This window comes from Bufo gargarizans, chromosome 1 (genome assembly GCF_014858855.1).
Source record: "Bufo gargarizans isolate SCDJY-AF-19 chromosome 1, ASM1485885v1, whole genome shotgun sequence".
Taxonomy (NCBI): Eukaryota; Metazoa; Chordata; class Amphibia; order Anura; family Bufonidae; genus Bufo; species Bufo gargarizans.
The window spans coordinates 644,176,407-644,199,039 of record NC_058080.1 but is presented as its reverse complement, the minus strand read 5'-3'; positions in this window follow the sequence as shown (position 1 = coordinate 644,199,039).

Sequence of the window (22,633 nt, the reverse complement as noted above, 5' to 3'; positions counted from 1 at the left end):
ACCAAGGGGCATGGCAAGTACTGGAAAGCTGAAGAGCAAAGGTGCACTAAGGTGCTAGACCCCACATCAAGAATGGCACTCTATGAGACAGCTAGAGATACCTGAGTACAAGTGCTTGGCTATCTCCAGCTGCCCACAGAGCTGAATAGAGGGGCATCGTGACCACTGCTTTATTCAAAAAATGGGAGTATGGGCCCCGGTCTCGAAATTCACAGGGCCCAGTGGTCAGACCACCACCAGACACTTATCCCCTATCCTGTAGGGGATAAGCGAAACCTATTTAGAGATTACCTATCAACATGAAATGCAGTGTAATCTGCAGATAGCATGTTCTAGAGCAGGAAGAGCTGAGCAGATTGATATATAGTTTTGTGGGAAAAGATTCAGTAAAACTTGTAATTTATGCATTTAAATTTATCCACTTTCTGACTTCATTGTTCACGTGGGAGGTGTTATAATTGACTGACTGCTGTGATAAATGCCAGTTATTGTACTTTCAGCCTGGGCCCTGTTTGTGCTAGATTACTCCAGGCATATAGTGAATATTCTTGTATTTGTGACATGATTACTCTTTGCTTTCTCCTTGCCTGCTAATGTGTTTCACTTCTGAGTGTTTAGTGGCTATTCTCCTGGGTCTCTGTACCTTTGTCTCTCTTGGTCCTGACTTGGCTTGTTTCTGTATTTTACTATTGGACACTGTTTTGGCTTTGAGAGTTGACCACTCTGTTGTTTACCCTGGCTAGTATGACCACTCAACCTGTCCACTCCACCTGCTACCTGGTGGATGCCAGATCAGATTTCATACCAACAGCAGGGACCGCTCAGGGTTAATTAGTTAGGTACCTGAGTGGGATCACCACTATTGGAGCAGCTATTCCACTGTAAGAAGGGCCCCTGTAGGGTTATGGGTGTTTCAGGTCAAGTTTGCAAGCGTCAAATCTCGCAGTGGGTACACGATTTGCTCAATAGGTTACCAGTATCCAGGTATCAATGTACTACAGGAAATAATGTATTTACAATCTAATATATAAAGTTGAGTGTATGTGTGTATGTATGATCCGCACCGTCGCATTTACAATCACGAAATTTGGCACACAGCTACATCAGGTGTCCGGGAAGATTTTAGACCGGGTCCCAGCTCTCTAGGCTGTACCGTTCCTGACATATTCCCAAAAAATGCATTAGCCAACAGAAGCTTGGTCACATGACCTTTATCAGCCAATAGAAGCTCGCAGGCCATTAGCCTCTACATACACAATTTTACTCCAGGTTTCCATAACAACCCAGCCATTTTTCTTCAATGCTGTAGGTGAGCTTTAAAGGAAATCTGTCACCAGGATAATCGCTATTGAAGTAAAGCTATGGTCTAATAGCACTTAGTACCTTATTTCAAGATATGCCTTTGTTCCAGCAATAGATGTTTTTATCCTCTGAAAATCCAGTTTATTTGGTATGCAAATGAGCCAGTAAGGTGCCCAGAAGGGCATCACCCTTGCAGGAAGGAACCTAGACACGCCCCCTTCTACAATATGTCCACCCTCAAAAGACGAACTTAAAACCCCCGCCTCCAGGTCCCGCTAAGCCCCTGATCAGGTTAGGCCATGCCCCCTCCTACTCCTCAGCCAACAGGGATTGAAAAAATTAAGGTAAAAATCAACTTCTGTCAGCTGCAGGGGTAGGAAGGAGGGTGACTTTCTCCCTGTAGTTCACACTCAGACAGCACAGTGCTACTGTCTTAGAATGAGCTGTTCAAATGGACATGCCCCTTATCCGGTTAGGCCACACACCCTCCCACCCCTCAGCCGACAGAGATTGAAAAAATGAAGTTAAAAATAAACTTCTAGGTCCCACTAAGCCACACCCTGATCTTGTTAGGCCACGTCCCCTCTCAGTCCTCAGCCGACAGGGACTGAAAAAATTAAGTTAAAAATCAACTTCTAGGTCCCACTAAGCCACACTCCAAACTGGTTAGGCCACGCCCCCTCCCACTCCTTAGCCGACAGGGACTGAAAAAATTAAGTTAAAAATCAACTTCTAGGTCCCACTAAGCCACACTCCAAACTGGTTAGGCCACGCCCCCTCCCACTCCTCAGCCGACAGGGATTGAAAAAATGAAGTTAAAAATCAACTTCTGTCAGCTGCTGGGGTGGGAGGGACAGTTACTTTCTCCCTGCAGTTCACACTCAGACGGCATAGTGCTGCTGTCTTAGAGTGAGCTGTTCAAAAGGACATCCACCAGAGACGGAACTATGGGTGGAACATATTTTTTAAGCAAAGATTTATGAAATATGTTGTGGATACGAAATGAGTCTGGCAGCTTCAACCTAAAAGATATAGGATTAATGATGTCAAGAATTTCACATGGTCCAACAAATTGTGGCGCAAATTTCCTAGAAGACACTTTTGAGGACAAATTTTTTGTGGACAACCAGACTCTCCCCAATCTTAAAATCTACCCCTTTGGAACGTTTCCTATTAGCATAAATTTTCTGAAACTCTTGAGCTTTTTCCAGGTTCGACTGAACCCGAGCCCAAACTGTGCACAGTTCTGAAGTTACACTATCAGCTTCAGGGTTAGATGAGGAAATAGATGAATAAGAATTAAATCGTGGATGGAAACCAAAATTACAGAAGAACGGCGAGACTCCAGTGGAAGAGTTCACACGGTTATTGATGGCGAACTCTGCCAAAAGAAGATACTTCACCCATAATTGCTGATTACAAGAGATGTAAGATCTTAAATATTGTTCCACAGCCTGATTCAAACGTTCAGTCTGTCCATTAGTCTCAGGATGAAAAGCTGATGAAAAAGACAATGATATCTCACACCTCTGACAAAATGCTCTCCAAAACTTAGAAACAAACTGAACACCGCTGTCAGATACAATGTTCTCCGGAACTCCATGCAATCAAACCACTTGCTCAATATGGGAGCTAGGCCAGAGGAACAAAATGCACCATCTAACTAAACCTGAAAAGAATTGATCACTAAGACCCAAAATAAGCTGATCCCTAAGGGGTTAATTAACTAGAAGTAATTAAGTAGTGATGAGCGGCAATGGCTATATTCGATTTTGCGATATTTCACAAATATTTTGTAGTAGATTCATTATTTTTTTGTGAATTTTGCGAATTGGAGATAATTTTATTGAATGCGAAAAATCTACAATGTAAAAATCGCATAATGCGAATTCGTAACAGGCGTGGGTCATTTTCGTAAGAGGCGTGGGTCATTTTCGTAACAGGCGTGGGTCATTTTGGCTACATTTTTCATGCTGATCGAAGTTTCATGAGTTTCTCCTGAGACTAGAGAAAATGGTTGGCACGGCAGAACATTACAATAGCTTTATATGCAGATAGAGTCAAGTGCTCCAATATATTCACGATTGCGCTGTGATTAGAATATTTTTTCGCACTACGTGCAGCTTCATATTTTAGCAGGTCTGACAACAGATTACTGATTGGTGCACTAAGTATTGTTGTGAACTTGACATTGCTTCCTTCTCATTGGCCCACAAGCAAGAATCAGAGAGGAATCATATGTTCAGATGGAAGAAAATGCTGAATATTCGATATAACGAATATATAGCACTATATTCTAAATATTTGAAAATTCTTGAAGTGGCAATATTCACGATAAAAATTTTCTATTCAAATATTCGTGCTCAACACTATAATTAAGGTTTATATTAAAGCCGTCCTGCAAGTGGACGTATATGTCTGGACATATGCATGGTTAACCGCTTAAATGCTGCAGCCAATAGCAACCACAACATCTAGGTTGTTAGACAGAAGGAGGAAGCTCCCTCTTTCACCAAATAGGTGTCCAGTGATGTGATCATAGAACACCAATGGGTTACCATGCCAGCCAGGGCTTAGCAAACAGACATAGGACTGCCATGGCTATGTGCATATTATGCTGTCCCAAACGTCTATTAGATTGTCTGTCAGGTTATTACTGACAAGCAATAATGCTTTCCAATATTGAGTATAAAAAATCATTACATAAGCAATCAGGAAATCTTGATGTCTCCTAGTGCGACTAGAAGATGCATAATTTATTAAAGTTTATTTTCAAAAGTGTTAAAAAAGAGTGATGAGCGGCATAAGCAATATTCAAATTTGCTATATTTAGCAAATTTTTAGCTGAAAATTTGCAATTGCAAAATCACATGTAATATGCACATATTGCGCACGCTATTTCATTACCTAACAAACAATCCTATCCATGAGAGAGGTACAGTCAGCATACCTTACAATGGCAGCCTTGTGCACTGTAAAATATTCAAGACCAGCTCTCTATCCACACAGACTTGAGAGCCAGTGAGCTTCAAAGTTATGTAACTTTTGTTGGATGGCTCAGGGGACCTGCACACCTAGATAATTATCATTAGGGTGAGAAAAATTTTTTTTTTTTTTTTTTTTGGATGCCAGCTAACTCTTCTCTCACTGCTTTGGAGGGCTCCATAAAAAAGTTCAGTTTTCTAATTGTCCTAACATTTATATTCAATAACCTTTCTATGCTGTTTTGTCATGTAAACTCATTTACATAAACATGGGCATATGGGAAAGATATGCAAATTAGCTAAATCTGCCTTGTTTTTGAGCTGAAGCACTATTTGCATGTCTTTGCCATATGCCGGATGTCGGGAAGTCAGGGAAGTATAACCTCCGTCAGGGGCCCAGGCATATCAGGAGGCATTTTAGAGGTTGGATAACCCCTTTAAAGAACAAGAGCAAGATAACCCAACAATCAGGGACATAATTATGATTCATAGGGTCTCATAGCAAAATAAGATGGGGCCCCGCCACCTAATATAAGAAAAGTAAAAAAGCAAATACACGTACCAATAATAAAGATATCTATAATAGCACAATAGAAAACACACATTATAGCAAAAATCCACCATACTGTTATTCTACACAAAAAGGTACAATGTTCTGGCACCTGATAGGGCCCTGCTATCTCTGGCCCACATATCAAGTGCTATGGCTGCCATAGTTATAGTTACGCCCATGAACAATTCACATATACACATATATTGTGGTTATATTTGTATTGAACCAGTCTTCAAGAATCAGAGGTCAAGACCATCTTGACATATACAGCATTAAAATCATGGTCTCACAAGAAGAACCTCTTTCCGGATGGAAGCTGGCGCTCTCAGAACCTAGGTAAACAGATGATTTTTCCAAGGCATTATTTCCATTGTAGCAGCCACAAACTAGTTCTGTAGCATTGTAAAAGTCAGTTAAGTCCAATAAACAACACTTGCCATATAAAACTTTCCTTTTTTAGAGCTCTGTGGTTTTTTTTTTACGTCTTTATTGAAACTTGCCTGGGAGATGATACAAAAGTGCAAATGACGATCTCACTTCTTAATTGGAGTCATTAACAGTTTTTAGCTCCCCTGTGGCGTAAGCTCAGCCACCTCATTGACATGAAATGTTTGTGTTTTATACTCTCTGGCTTAACAAGTTTCCATTGACAGATGTATGCACTGAAATCATTTATATATTATTTAGTTCATGTAATAAAATGTACAATTCTTTTAGTAGATAAAATTATATTTTCATGAATTGTATTAGGGACATATGAAAAGTTTTTTTTCTGTTGTATCTGAGCGCTGAGACCCCCACCCAATCTCCAGAACAAGGGGAGAGAAGAGATTGCTTAGTGTGCTGTCTCTCCTTGCTGCACAAGATGGGAGTGAGACGGGCCCATAGACTTTCTATGGAATCTATCTCACTTCCTGTCCTGCAGCAAGGAGAGAGAAAATGCTAAGTGAGTGCTTCTCTCCTCCTGTTCTAGAGATGGATAGGGATCTCAGGGCTCAGACCCCCACAGATCAAAACTTTTGCTATGTCCCTATAACATATAACAAGCTTTCTGAAAGCAGAGTGACCCTTTAACTGCAATTGTGGTATTGTCTCATTATATCAAAATGTAAAAATAAAGCAACTGTGAAGCATGACTTCATGAAAAATGTTCTATTGTTTTGTGTTAACAGCTCCTACGCAGACCTGCTTTCTAGGTAATAGGGAAAAAGACAAACTCTGATCCTTCAGACATATTCCCTTTCAAATGCCTCCTACTTCTTGCTACACTATCAAATGTACTACATGAGTAGGGGACTGTTGGAAGGCTTAATGACACCACCATGAGGTATCACAATTTGTACTTTTACTGTATGTATAATAGAACACCGTTCTGATTTGATTTTCTTTCTACCCTCTGATTGCTCATTCAGCGTATAATTTGCTGGCTCTACTTCTTTACCTCTTGCTGTTGGGGATCCTTGGGGATCAGTCCTCTTTTCTTTCCCCTTTTGAAGGAAGTATCAGTAGATCTGTATGCTGATGATGCCCAGTTATGTACCTCATCCTGTGACCCCTACAAAACATGGTTGTCACCTATCTCTAAGATCATGTCCTCTATCTGACAATGAATCTTTCAAAATCTGTACTTGCTGTGTTTTCACCATCTACTAACCTACCTAAACCTAATATTTCTATCTCAGTGAAGTACTACCATAACCCCTAGGTAGCGTGCACTCTGTCTTGGAGTTATGTTTTATTCAGATTTTTCCTTTTCTCTCTGAATGCAATATCTTGCCCGCTCATGACACCTGCACCTCAGAAACATCACCAGAAACTGTGTGGAGAAAGCAAAAACTCTCATTGCTGCCCTGATCAGTTTTCACTTTGATTAGAAATTTTGTTGATAAAGAATACAATTTAAACTTCTCACTCTCACCCACAAAGCTCTCCAAAGTGGAGTACCTTCCTATACCCCCCCCCCCCCCCCCATCTCTGTCTACTAAGCCTGTTCTACTTTATACCAGTTTTATAAATGACCACATTCATATCTATAAGATACTAGCTGGGGACGGTTTCATAATTTTGACTCTAGACCACCGTACAAAACAGGCACTTTTTAATGTTTGTGCAACCTCTGTTTCCTTATATATTACAAGCTTTTGCAAACAAAAGAGTATTGTCCAGTGACAAATAATTTACATTGGGGCTCTTAAAGAAATGCATTCTTAAATACTGACATACTGTAATTACTAAACTACAGATCTAATGTGGCAAAATCTTGAGTTAATCTGTTGCTACGAGTTCTCTAATATTAGTTATCTCTTAGTTGTCTCTATACAACATACCAATTGTTTACTATTTCCTTATGTAACTAGAGAATTTGGGCATAACTGATGTGAAGTGAGTGTGGCACAGGTGAAGTGTGGGTCAGGTGAAGTGTGGGGCAGGTGAAGTAGTGTGGGGCAGGTGAAGTAGTGTGGGTCAGGTAAAGTGTGGGTCAGGTAAAGTGTGGGTCAGGTGAAGTGGTGTGGGTCAGGTGAAGTGTGGGTCAGGTGAAGTGTGGGTCAGGTAAAGTGTGGGTCAGGTAAAGTGTGGGTCAGGTGAAGTGGTGTGGGTCAGGTGAAGTGTGGGTCAGGTGAAGTAGTGTGGGTCAGGTGAAGTGTGGGTCAGGTAAAGTGTGGAGTAGATGAAGTGTGGGGCAGGTGAAGTGTGGGTCAGGTAAAGTGTGGGTCAGGTAAAGTGTGGGTCAGGTAAAGTGTGGAGTAGATGAAGTGTGGGTCAGGTAAAGTGTGGGGCAGGTGAAGTAGTGTGGGTCAGGTAAAGTGTGGGTCAGGTAAAGTGTGGGTCAGGTAAAGTGTGGGCAGGTGAAGTGGTGTGGGTCAGGTGAAGTAGTGTGGGTCAGGTGAAGTGTGGGTCAGGTAAAGTGTGGAGTAGATGAAGTGTGGGGCAGGTGAAGTGTGGGTCAGGTAAAGTGTGGGTCAGGTAAAGTGTGGAGTAGATGAAGTGTGGGTCAGGTAAAGTGTGGGGCAGGTGAAGTAGTGTGGGTCAGGTAAAGTGTGGGTCAGGTAAAGTGTGGGTCAGGTAAAGTGTGGGTCAGGTGAAGTGGTGTGGGTCAGGTGAAGTGGTGTGGGTCAGGTGAAGTAGTGTGGGTCAGGTGAAGTGTGGGTCAGGTGAAGTGTGGGTCAGGTAAAGTGTGGAGTAGATGAAGTGTGGGGCAGGTGAAGTGTGGGGCAGGTGAAGTGTGGGTCAGGTAAAGTGTGGAGTAGATGAAGTGTGGGGCAGGTGAAGTGTGGGTCAGGTAAAGTGTGGAGTAGATGAAGTGTGGGTCAGGTGAAGTGTGGGTCAGGTAAAGTGTGGAGTAGATGAAGTGTGGGGCAGGTGAAGTGTTGCAAGCTTTAGTCACTTTATAGGTTTATAACCTTTTAGTGGGAAGGACAAAAAAAATTAGCACTGCTTACTTGAACAACACAGCAAGTCTACGCTGATGCATTCTCATGCGCTAAGGGCCCATCTAACATGTCCTTCCCGACAATTATGGTGCCTGTACTTCCTCATTACCATCTTGAACAGGACATATGAAACTGACATTTTTAACCAGGAGAACCACTAGAACTCATACAGTGAATTTAATAATAATATTGGAACACAACACTACAGTACTCTGCAATATCTGCGGTGAGCTAGGGAAAACATCTCAAGGATGTATTAGACTGACAGATTTTCTTATACTGCCTCCAAATGCCCAATAATTGAACAAACGCAATTGTGATTTTTTTTTTTTGGGAGTGCTTAAAAATCACAATGGTGCCGACGGCATATCACTCTGTGTAATAGTGATCTGCTGCCACCACACCGTTGCCCTGCAGGGGGACGAGCGATAGCATAGCGATCACTCCTCTCCATGCCACGGAGGACATCACTGCATGTAATAGCAGAGGTCTCCTCCGCTAGCTACCTGACGATTTCCGTGAGAGAAGGCTTCCCTCCCAACAATCATCTGTGGCATCAGGGTGTCTAAGGCTACTTTCACACTAGCGTTCGGGCGGATCCGTTCAGAACGGATCCGCCCATAATAATGCAGACGGAGGCTCCGTTCAGTACGGATCCGTCTGCATTATTTTAGCAAAAAAAAGCTAAGTGTGGAAATAGCCTGGGACGGATCCGTCCAGACTTTCAATGTAAAGTCAATGGGGGACGGATCCGCTTGAAGATTGAGCCACATTGTGGCATCTTCAAACGGATCCGTCCCCATTGACTTACATTGTAAGTCTGGACGGATCCGCACGCCTCCGCACGGCCAGGCGGACACCCGAACGCTGCAAGCAGCGTTCAGCTGTCCGCCTGTCCGTGCGGAGGCGAGCGGAGCGGAGGCTGAACGCCACCAGACTGATGCAGTCTGAGCGGATCCGCCTCCATTCAGACTGCATCAGGGGTGGACGGCTGCGTTCGGGTCCGCTCGTGAGCTCCTTCAAACGGAGCTCACGAACGGAATACCGAACGCTAGTGTGAAAGCAGCCTTATACAGCATCAAGGACCAGTCCTGTCCCTCACATGGATCCAAAGATCTCTCTGTTTGTTGCTCCAAATGATCTGCCAGATTTCAACCTGGCAGGTCAGGGGTGTGTACTTTCTCGGGGGCATGTCCTTTCTCAGGGGGTGTGTACTTTCTTATGCAGTTTTTACCCTGTAATCGTCCTAGCTTCTAACAGTACAGTCGTGGCCAAAAGTTTTGAGAATGACATAAATATTAGTTTTCACAAAGTGTTCTGCTAAACTGCTTTTAGATCTTTGTTTCAGTTGTTTCTGTGATGTAGTGAAATATAATTACACGCACTTTATACGTTTCAAAGGCTTTTATCAACAATTACATGACATTTATGCAAAGAGTCAGTATTTGCAGTGTTGGCCCTTCTTTTTCAGGACCTCTGCAATTCGACTGGGCATGCTCTCAATCAACTTCTGGGCCAATTCCTGACTGATAGCAACCCATTGTTTCATAATCCCTTCATAGAGTTTGTCAGAATTAGTGGGTTTTTGTTTGTCCACCCGCCTCTTGAGGATTGACCACAAGTTCTCAATGGGATTAAGATCTGGGGAGTTTCCAGGCCATGGACCCAAAATGTCAACGTTTTGGTCCACGAACCATTTAGTTATCACTTTTGCCTTATGGCACGGTGCACCATCGTGCTGGAAAATGCATTGTTCTTCACCAAACTGTTGTTAGATTGTTGGAAGAAGTTGCTGTTGGAGGGTGTTTTGGTACCATTCTTTATTCATGGCTGTGTTTTTGGGCAAAATTGTGAGTGAGCCCACTCCCTTGGATGAGAAGCAACCCCACACATGAATGGTCTCAGGATGCTTTACTGTTGGCATGACACAGGACTGATGAAAGCTCTCACCTTTTCTTCTCCGGACAAACCTTTTTCCTGATTCTCCAAACAATCGGAAAGAGGCTTCATCTGAGAATATGACTTTGCCCCAGTCCTCAGCAGTCCATTCCCCATATTTTCTGCAGAAGATCAATCTGTCCCTGATGTTTTTTTTGGAGAGAAGTGGCTTTTTTGCTGCCCTTCTTGACACCAGGCCATCTTCCAAAAGTCTTTGCCTCACTGTGCGTGCAGATGCGCTCACACCTGCCTGCTGCCATTCCTGAGCAAGCTCTGCACTGATGGCACTCTGATCCTGCAGCTGAATCCTCTTTAGGAGACGATCCTGGCGCTTGCTGGACTTTCTTGGACGCCCTGAAGCCTTCTTAACAAGAATTAAACCTCTTTCCTTGAAGTTCTTGATGATCCTATAAATTGCTGATTGAGGTGCAATCTTAGTAGCCACAATATCCTTGCCTGTTAAGCCATTTTTATGCAACGCAATGATGGCTGTACGCGTTTCTTTGCAGGTCACCATGGTTAACAATGGAAGAACGATGATTTCAAGCATCATCCTCCTTTTAACAGGTCAAGTCTGCCATTTTAACCCAATCAGCCTGACATAATGATCTCCAGCCTTGTGCTCGTCAACATTCTCACCTGAGTTAACAAGACGATTACTGAAATGATCTCAGCAGGTCCTTTAATGACAGCAATGAAATGCAGTGGAAAGTTTTTTTGGGGATTAAGTTAATTTTCATGGCAAAGAAGGACTATGCAATTCATCTGATCTCTTCATAACATTCTGGAGTATATGCAAATTGCTATTATAAAAACTTAAGCAGCAAATTTTCCAATTTCCAATATTTATGTAATTCTGTTATTAAAGGTCAGCTTAAATGGCTGTCTGAGCTATAAGTGTCCACAAATGTGACAAAATAATGAACATAAAAGGTTTATGTTTATAGGCTGCAGCGGTGATCTAACTGTATATCCATTGGGACGACTGTAGCCATTCACTGGCCTCAGCAATATGACACAAGGCCAGTATTTTATCACATTTGGAGACTGCCTGTGGGGGAAGGGGGTGTTTATAACTTAGACCAGGCATGCTCAACCTGTGGCACTCCAGCTGTTGTAAAACTACAACTTCCACAATGCGATGCTGTAAGCTGATAGCTGTAGGCTGTTCATGCATGCTGGGAGTTGTAGTTTTGCAACAGCTGGAGGACCGCAGGTTGAGCATTCCTGACTTAGACATTCCCTTTAAAGTTGCCTTTAAAGGGAACCTGTCATCAACTACTATATATGCTGATCTTACTGAGGGCAGCATAAAATGGTCACAGAAATGCTAATTTCAGCGGTGTGTCCCTTATGAGCTAAAAGTAAGTCCTTTTTGCACACAAACCTTTTTTTTTTTCCATTTCCGTTCCGTTTTTTGCATTCCATATACGGACTGTATACGGAATCATTCATTTCAATTGATCCGCAAAAAAAACGGAAGGTACTTCATATGTCTTCCGTTTCCGTATTTCAGTTTTTCCGTTCAAAGGCAGAACATGTCCTATTATTGTCCGCATAACAGACAAGCATAGTACTGTTCTATCAGGGGCTAGCTGTTCCGTTCTGCAAAAAACTGAATGCACACGGACGTCATCCACAAAACACTGAAAAAGCATACGGTCGTGTGCAAGAGGCCTAAGTGGTTACTGAGAACCAGCATCATAATCATTGCAGCCCAGGCCTTGAAATCCACCTGAGAAGAGTCATGGATATCCATAATCTCCTGCTCTCTCACCCATCTGCTGATGATTGGCAGTTCTCTCCTAGAGAGAAAGGGAGAAAACTAGGTAGGAGACTGTCAGTCATCAGTAGGTGGGCAGGAGAGCAGGAATTCATGAATAACCAGGACTCTTCTGAGGTGGCCGGGACTCTTTTCCAGGCCCAGTCTGCAATGATTGTGATTTTGGTTCTCGGCGACAATTTAATTTTAAGTTTTAGGCTACTTTCACACTGCCGTTTCTAGGTCTGCCTGTGAGATCCGTTTCAAGGCTCTCACACGCGGCCCCAAACGGATCAGTTTAGCCCCAAAGCATTCTGAATGGATGCGGATCCATTCAGAATGCATCAGTTTGGCTCCATTCCGCCTCCATTCCGCTCTGGAGGCGGACACCAAAACGCTGCTTGCAGCGTTTTGGTGTCCGCCTGGCGGTGCGGAGCCACACGGATCCGTCTTGACTTACAATGTAAGTCAATGGGGACGGATCCGTTTACATTGACACAAATATGGTGCAATTTTAAACGGATCCGTCCTGACTTACATTGAACGTCAATGGGGGACGGATCCGTTTACAATTGCACCATTTTGTGTGAATGTAAACGGATCTGTCCCCATATGTTTGACTTACACTTAGGCCTCTTTCACACGAGCGTGTCCAGATAAGGTCCGGATGCATTGCGGCAAACCCAAGCGAGTAGGTACCCAATTGCAGTCAGTTTTGACTGCGTTTGCGTTCCATTGTTCAGTTTTTATCACGCGTGTGCAATGTTTTGCACACGTGTGATAAAAAACTGAATGTGGTACCCAGACCCGAACTTCTTCACAGAAGTTCAGGTTTGGGTTTAAGGTTGTGTAGATTGTATTATTTCCCCTTATAACATGGTTATAAGGGAAAATAATAGCATTCTGAATACAGAATGCATAGTACAATAGGGCTGGAGGGGTTAAAAAAAATTAAAAATAATTTAACTCACCTTAATCCACTTGTTTGCGCAGCCGGCATCTCTTCTGTCTTCTTCTTTGAGGAATAGGACCTTTGATGACATCACTGTGGTCATCACATGGTCCATCACATGATCTTTTCCCATGGTGATGGATCATGTGACGGACCATGTGATGAGCGTAGTGACGTCATCAAAGGTCCTATTCCTTAAAGAAGAAGACGGAAGAGATGCCGGCTGCACAAACAAGTGGATTAAGGTGAGTTAAATTTTTATTTTTATTTTTTAACGCCTTCAACCCTATTGTACTATGCATTCTGTATTCAGAATGCTATTATTTTCCCTTATAACCATGTTATAAGGGAAAATAATAATGATCGGGTCTCCATCCCGATCGTCTCCTAGCAACCGTGCGTGAAAATCGCACCGCATCCGCACTTGCTTGCGGATGCTTGCGATTTTCACGCAACCCCATTCACTTCTATGGGACCTGCGTTGCATAAAAAAAAGCACAAAATAGAGCTTGCTGCGATTTTCACGTAACGCAAAAGTAATAAATGAAAATCACTGATCATGTGCACAGCCCCATAGAAATGAATGGGTCCGGATTCAGTGCGGGTGCAATGCGTTCACTTCACGCATTGCACCCGTGCGCAAAACTCGCCCGTGAGAAAGGGGCCTTAGACTTATATTTTTTTTTTACTAAGACGGATGTAGACGGATTTGTACTGAACGGATACCAGCGTTTGCATTTATAGGTGCGGATCCGTCTGAGCAGATACCAGATGTATCTGCACCTAACGCGGGTGTGAAAGTAGCCTTAAATGACAGACCGCTCAAATCAACTCACCTGTCTCTACTTTATACTGCCATTAGTATGGGCAGCATAAAGTTGATGACAGTTTCCCTTTAAATTTTACTATTTTGCACACTTTCTGATATGTTCTTGAATTGTTACAAAAAGAAACAGCATCATAAAATGGGTTGGGGATCCAAGAGAGAGGGTTTCATGCACATTTAAAAGATGACATTGTTTTCTACATTGTTTTTTTGTCCACACCCCTTCATCTGCACACATACAGGTGGGGTGAGCACCAAACGAAAAATTCTAAATTAGGAATCTATGTTTTAGAAAAGTGCAGTTTTTTGTTTAAATATGATTTCCTATAGTTGTTAAATGCATATATTACATAAGGTATTTACTATATGATAGGCATCTTGTATGCAGTGTTGAGTTCTGCCAACTGAAAATGATATTTATTCTTCATTAAACCCACCACAAATCCCATATCTACAGTATACATGAGAAATATAATTTTGTAGTGTTTACTTTAATAGTGACAAATGCTTTCAAAGTTTTGACACATTATTGGCAATATCATATTTTTGTCTTGGGAACAAAATTATTCTTAATGGAAAGTCAGTTTGTCCTTTTAAGAAAATGAATCATGTTTCATATTACTGTATATGCAGATATTTCCTACCATGACCTAACAATATAAACATAACTAGTGTTGATCGAGCACCAAAGTGCTCTGGTGCTCGAGTAGAATATCTCGGGATGCTCGGGTGCTCTACTGAGCACAATGGAAGTCAATGGGAGAACCTGAGCATTAAACCAGGCACCCCCTGCTCTGAAGAGCGGAGGGTGTCTGGTTCATAGGAAAAGGTCAGAAATTGATGGAAACACCACTGAAATGGTTCAGAAGCATTATGGGGAGGATGTCTGGATGCATCTTGGACTCCCAGGTTGCAGCTGGGAACGATGTTGTCCTAATAGTACGCCATTTTTACAGACTGACAATAATACACACAAAACCGAAGATAAAATCGATTTTAGAGGAGAAATGGTTAGGAAACATTTGTTCCTGTATATTTACTTGTATATAAAGTGCAACTCTAAGTGAAAGGGCTGCCAACAATTACAAGGAACCAGCACTCCAATACACCCTTTATTAAACATAAAGGAGGGTATCATAAACACCCTTGAAAAATTATGATTGATGGCCTGCTGGTGACCCTCAAACATTAGGAGCAAGAGCCTACTGGTGACCCTCTAAAACACTAGTGGCGAGGGTCTGCTGATGAGCTGACCATGGAAAAAATTATAGTTGATGGTCTGCTTGTGAGCTGACTGTCTAAAACATTAGGGGCGAGGTCCTGCTGCTGATCTGACCATGGAAAAAATTATGGGCGAGGGCCTGCTGCTGATTTGACCATGAAAAAAATGATGGCCGAGGGCCTGCTGCTGAGCTGACCATCTAAAACATTATGGGCGAGGGCCTGCTGCTCAGCTGACCATCTAAAACATTATGGGCGAGGGCCTGCTGCTCAGCTGACCATCTAAAACATTATGGGTGAGGGCCTGCTGCTGAGCTGACTATCTAAAACATTAGGGGCGAGGGCCTGCTGTCGAGCTGACCATCTAAAACATTATTGGCGAGAGCCTGCTGCTGATCTGACCATCTAAAACATTAGGGGTGAGGGTCTTCTGCTAAGCTGACCATCTAAAACATTAGGGGTGAGGGTCTGCTGCTGATCTGACCATCTAAAACATTAGGGGCGAGGTCCTGCTGCTGATCTGACCATGGAAAAAATTTAGGGGCGAGGGCCTGCTGCTGATTTGACCATGAAAATAATTATGGCCGACAGGGGCGTAGCTAGAAATGACTGGGCCCCATAGCAAAAAAAAAATTATGCCCCCCCCCCTCCCGGATCTCCCACCCCCACATACCTTTCGGACCTCGCCGCCACATCCGCAGCTCCTCATGCACTTGCGACGGTTACGCGTAGGACTGAGCACAGACAGTTGGTCACTGGCAACACATTTGTGCCAGTGTAGGAAATGTATGAATCTAAATGTCTGTGTATTAAAGAAGATTGTTAAATTGTACAGGGGTCTGTAACACAAGGTGAAAGTACATATCGTGGGGTGTGTATGTGTATTAGACAGAAGTAGGGATATGTATCTTGTGTAGTTTGGGTATTAGGGAGAGTAAGGGGTATATATCTAGTGCTGATACACATGTAGGTGAAGAGCCGCTCTGACATAATTTGTCTCTTTCATATTATAAACTCCCCTTATATATAATTTACTTACAGTTCTGAAGACTCAGGGGTGCTGACAGGCTTGGCCTCAGGGGTGCTGACAGGCTTGGCCCCAGGGGTGCTGGCAGGCTTGGCCTCAGGGGTGCTGGCAGGCTTGGCCTCAGGGGTGCTGGCAGGCTTGGCCTCAGGGGTGCTGGCAGGCTTGGCCTCAGGGGTGCTGGCAGGCTTGGCCTCAGGGGCGCTGGCTGGCTTTGCCTAAGGGGTGTGGGAGACTGTGAGGCCTTTTTTCTCCAAGCTGCCCTGGAAAAAAAAAATAATAATTACACCTCAGGTCAGACCACCAATCAGACCCCCAATGTTAATCAGACCTCAGATGACAGCCCCAATAAGATCCCCAATGTTAATAAGACCCCAATAAGACCTCAGATCACACCTAAGCTCAGACCACAATATGAATGACCCCCAGTCTGCTATTTTTTTTTTTACTGTAATATAATTGCAGTTGCCTGCAAGCGTGTGTGTCAGGCCTACAGCGTGTACTGTGCCCACTACTGCGAGTGCCCAGTGCCACCACTCATATCTGGTGTCACAGTAGCTTTCATTTAAAAAAATATAAATAAATTGTCACTGTAATATAATTGCAGTGTGTTAACAACTAGAGATGTCGCGAACATAAAATTTCGCGAACACAAATTTTCACAAATGTTACAACGGGTGAACCGGTCAAACCGCCATAGACTACAATAGGCAGGCGAATTTTAAAACCCACAGGGACTCTTTCTGACCACAATAGTGATGGAAAAGTTGTTTCAAGCTAACACCTGGACTGTGGCATGCCGGAGGGGAATCCATGGCAAAACTCCCATGGAAAATTACGTAGTTGACGCAGAGTCGGGTTTTAATCCATAAAGGGCATAAATCACCTAACATTCCTACATGGTTTGGAATAACGTGCTTTAAAACATCAGGTATGATGTTGTATCGATCAGGTAGTGTAAGGGTTACACCCGCTTCACAGTGACAGACCAAACTCTGACAGACCAAACTCCTTGTTTAACGCAACGCAAACAACCGCAAGCAGCCCATTTGCACAACCGCAAACTCCCCATTTGCACAAGGTTGGATACCAAGCTAGCCATGTCCCGTTCCTTATCCTCACTGACGTGATTGAAGGTCTCTTCCTCCACCCAGCTACGTACAACACAAAGGGTCCCTAAAACGCCTGCTGTGGTTGGTCTTCCACCTCCTCAAAGCCACCTTCCTCCTCTGACTACTCTTCTTCAGACTCCTCTCTCTGCGTTGCCGCAGGTCCAGCAATCGACGACGACAAGGCTGCTTCTGGTGGTGATGGTGACCACAACTCTTCCTCTTCATGCTCATCTGCTGATCCAGCACTCTTCGCAGGGCACGCTCCAGAAAATCTGTTCTTAACAGTTTAATCTCTGTTTTGTCTCCTATCAGGGGCCGGTGTATGGAATAGATTTTAGGAACCCGGAGATGGAAAAAGATGCTTGGTCGGTCCTCTTACTTACAATTTGGGGCACTGCGCTTACGGCTTGCAATGTACTGTGCCATCAGATATGAGTGGTGTGTTAAGTAGTACTATTCCTATCAGTTTAATCCCTGTTACGTCCCCTATTATTATTATTATTATTATTATTAGGTGTGTTAAGTAGTACTATTCCTATCAGTTTAATCCCTGTTACATCCCCTATCAGGGGCCGGTCTATGGAATAGAGGAATAGATTTTAGGAACCGGGAGATGGAAAAAGATGCTTGGTCGGTCCTCCTACTTCCAATTTGGGGCACTGCGCGTGCGACGTGCAATGTACTTGCCACCAGATATGAGTGGTGTGTTAAGTAGTACTATTCCTATCAGTTTAATCCCTGTTACGTCCCCTATCAGGGGACGTGTATGGAATAGATTTTAGACAACAGCAAAGAGTTGTTAATAGTTGACACACTCATGACATAAATTTTATTCCTCTATGCGTCAATCTTGGTGTAATTTCGGCCGGGTACCTTCCACTGCGGTGTCCCAATAGCTACAAATTTTTTGAAGGCCTCAGACTCCACCAGCTTGTTTGGTTAAAGCTGCCGTCTAAGAGTTCCGACAAGCCAGCTGTGAGATGCCGGGCAAGGGGGTGACTATGTGACATTGGCTTCTTACGCTCAAACATGTCCTTGACAGACACCTGACTGTGGGCAGATGAGATGGAACTGCTCAAGGCGAGAGACAGAGTGGCGGATGGTTGAGAGGGGGCAAGGAGGACAGCAGTGGTTGACGTGGCTGAAGATGCTGGACCAGGAGGAAGATGGTGGCTTTGAGCTTGTGTGCTGCTTCTACTCGTCATTATGTCTTGATCCCATAGGCTTTTGTGATGTGCTATCATGTGCCTTCACAAAGCAGTTGTACCTAGGTGGGTGTTGGATTTCCCACGATTAAGTTTCTTTTGGCACAGGTTGCAAATGGCATCGCTGTTGTCAGAGGCAGACACACAAAAAAAAATGCCACACTGCTGAGCTTTGCAATGACGGCATTCTGGTGGTGGCAACAGCATGCGTTGATTGGCGTGCTGTCTGGCTGACCCTGGGTGCTGATACATGCTGTCTGACTGTGCCACTAGCTCCTTGCGACGACCTCCCCCTGCTTCCAACTCGTCTCCTCCTCCTCTCTGTCTCCCCATCTGAACTTTCCCCCTGTTCTTCTTCTCTTCGAGCGGGCACCCACGTGACATCCACGGACACATCGTCATCATCAACTGCTTCACTTGTATCTGACAACTCAGCAAAGGAAGCAGCAGCGGGTACAACATCATCATCATCACACCATACGTCCATGTGGGTAATGCTGCCTGACTGAGACATATCCCTGTTATCTACATCGTCTTGTAATAATGGTTGCACACATTTCTTCCAACTGATGTGTAAATAACTACTCTGACAGATCAAGTGAAGCAGCTGTGGTGCTAGTGTTGGTGGCGGCAGGCGAGCGAGTGGTAACTTGAGAGGTGCCCAAAGCTGAGCTGGAGGAGGATGGTGCGTCAAGGTTCCGAGCGGAAGCTGTAGAAGATTGGGTGTCCTGTGTTAGCCAGTCAACTATGTCCTCAGAACTTTTCGAGTTCAGGGTAAGTGGCCTCTGAACACTGGGCATTTTTTCTAGGGCCAAAGGGAATCACAGCACCGCGACCACGACGGCCCCTGCGGGGTGGCCTGCCTCTGCCTGTCATTTTTTTTTAGATTAGTTTAGTTGTACTATGCGTGCCAGCTACTGTAACACCAGATATGAGTGGTGCAACTGTGCACTGGCAGAAGGCTGGCAGAGTAGACGCTGTAGGCCTGACACACACGCTTGCAGGCAACTGACTGCTTTTTTTTTTTTTTATGTAATATACTGTGACACCAGATAGAAGTTGCACTGGTGAGGTGACACTCTGCACTTGCTTGGCCTGAAACGCACACGCTTGCAGGCAACTGACTACTATTCTATTACAGTCAAAATTGTTGTTGTTTTTTTAAATGTAATATAATGTGACACCAGATAGGAGTTGCACTGGTGACACCCTGCACTTGCAGGGCCTGAAACACACACGCTTGCAGGCAACTGACTGCTATTCTATTACAGTCAAAAAGTTTTTAGTTTTTTTTTTAAATACAAGCTACTGTGACACCAGATATGAGTGGTGGCACTGGGCAAGTGGGCACAGTATACGCTGTGAGCCTGACACACACCCTGGTAGGCAACTGCAATTAGATTACACAGGGAAAAAAAAGCAGACTGATGTACTAGCCCTAAAAAGGTCTTTTTGGGGTGCTGTCAGGACACTGTCCTTACAGCAGAGATCAGATGAGTCTTTCCGGACTGGAGTGGACACTGAATACACTGGCCTAGCTATTGATTTCTCTATTAAATCAGCAACAGCTACACTGTCCCTCCTCTGACTAAGAATGCAGCTTCCGAATGAATCTAAAATGGATGCTGTCCAGGAGGTGGGAGGGTCTGGGAGGGAGGGTCTGCTGCTGATTGGCTGGAATGTGTCTGCTGACTGTGAGGTACAGGGTAAAAGTTTACACAATGATGACGAATAGGGGGCGGACCAAACATCGCATATGTTCACCCGCTGCATCGAACGCGAACAAGCTATGTACGCTGGCGAATAGTTCGGGACATCTCTATTAACAACCACAAAGTTTTAAATGGAGTTGTCAAGCAGCATGATCCTAGACACTAATGGCCACCAAACTAAAAGCAGGTAAAGTGTCAGAAGGCCTATGTCCGCCATGTTTTTGGAGGATTTTATTTTCAACAGTGCAGCTTGAATTATTATAAAATATAATAAAATGATATACTAATACTAAAAATATAATATACTATCATCCTGCTCAAAACTGAAATGTTGCTTTCGTGTTCTCATCAGCATGGGTGGGATTTTTTTTAAACATAATCAAATATAGGACTTTTGTAGAAAATATAATAACACAGAGGTTTTATAAGTTTTCCTCATCTGTATTTGTTATAGCATAGAATTTTTATTGCAGCTGTAGGCCAGCAGGGAATGCATGGTGGTATTACTTTCCTGGTGTGCATCCTTAAGATATCAGGCTAATTTTGTTTAGGCACTATAGTATTACCATGGGATTGGCAAATTTCAAAGCAGAATTCTCATGGTAACAGACAAAAATCTAAGGTTAACGCATAATGCAGTTAAGGGGAGGTCACGCAGAACTGAAGATTGTATATAGATCTTGCAAATCTAATCCAGCCAGTATGTTGTCATGAAAAAGAGAAGAACTGTGAAAATGCGAAATATCAATTTGAAAGAAGCAACATTTTTGCTAAATAAAATTTTATAGAAGTTTCAATCATCAGAAAATATAATAAAATAATAATCTGACACTGCACATTATTTCAAAGTTTTAAACATGTTATAAGTAGGGATGAGCGAACTCGAACTGTATAGTTCGGGTTCGTACCGAATTTTGGGGTGTCCGTGACACGGACCCGAACCCGGACATTTTCGTAAAAGTCCGGGTTCGGGTTCGGTGTTCGTCGCTTTCTTCGCGCTTTTGTGACGCTTTCTTGGCGCTTTTTGAAAGGCTGCAAAGCAGCCAATCAACAAGCGTCATACTACTTGCCCCAAGAGGCCATCACAGCCATGCCTACTATTGGCATGGCTGTGATTGGCCAGAGCACCATGTGACCCAGCCTCTATTTAAGCTGGAGTCACATAGCGCCGCCCGTCACTCTGCTCTGATTAGCGTAGGGAGAGGTTGCGGCTGCGACAGTAGGGCGAGATTAGGCAGATTAACTCCTCCAAAGGACTTGATTAACTGATCGATCTGCAGCTGTGGATCATTGAGCTGCTGATCCTCAATTGCTCACTGTTTTTAGGCTGCACAGACCGTTTGTCAGTCTCATTTTTCTGGGGTGATCGGCGGCCATTTTGTGTCTTGTGGTGCGCCAGCACAAGCTGCGACCAAGTGCATTTAACCCTCAATGGTGTGGTTGTTTTTTGGCTAAAGCCTACATCAGGGTGAAGCTGTGACACCAAGTGCATTTAACCAGCAATAGTCTGTTCATTTTTTGGCCATATCCCAGTCTAATTCTGTCACTAAATCCATACCGGTCACCCAGCGCCTAAATACTAGGCCTCAAATTTATATCCAGCTAAATCTGTCCCTAGTGCTGTAGCTGGGCGAGTTATTTAGTGTCCGTTCAAGCACATTTCTTGTTCTGGGTTGAAATACAATTCCCAATTTAGCAATTTCATAATTTAGTGGTTCCTGCTATATCAGAGCTCTTTGAAATCTATCCCAAAAAGGGTATATAATATTGAAGGTGCACATAGGGTCATTCAGAGTAACTTCACACACACCCGCTACTGTGTATTTCCAAGTCTAATTCTGTCACTAAATCCATACCGGTGACCCAGCGCCTAAATACTAGGCCTCAAATTTAATTCCCTCTAAATCTCTCGTTACCCACCGCTGTACTGTTGTTGCTGGGCAAGATATTTAGTGTCCGTCAAAGCACATTTTTTGTTCTGGGTTGAAGTACAATTCCCAATTTAGCAATTTCATAATTTAGTGGTTTCTGCTATATCAGAGCTATTTGAAATCTATCCCAAAAAGGGTATATAATATTGAAGGTGCACATAGGGTCATTCAGAATAACTTCACACACACCCGCTACTGTGTATTTCCAAGTCTAATTCTGTCACTAAACCCATACCTGTCACCCAGCGCCTAAATACTAGGCCTCAAATTTAAATCCCTCTAAATCTCTCGTTACCGTTGTCCTGTTGTAGCTGGGAAAGTTATTTAGTGCCCGTCAAAGCACATTTTTTGTTCTGGGTTGAAGTACAATTCCCAATTTAGCAATTTCATAATTTAGTGGTTCCTGCTATATCAGAGCTATTTGAAATCTATCCCAAAAAGGGTATATAATATTGAAGGTGCACATAGGGTCATTCAGAATAACTTCACACACACCCGCTACTGTGTATTTCCAAGTCTAATTCTGTCACTAAATCCATACCGGTGACCCAGCGCCTAAATACTAGGCCTCAAATTTAATTCCCTCTAAATCTCTCGTTACCCACCGGTGTACTGTTGTTGCTGGGCAAGATATTTAGTGTCCGTCAAAGCACATTTTTTGTTCTGGGTTGAAGTACAAT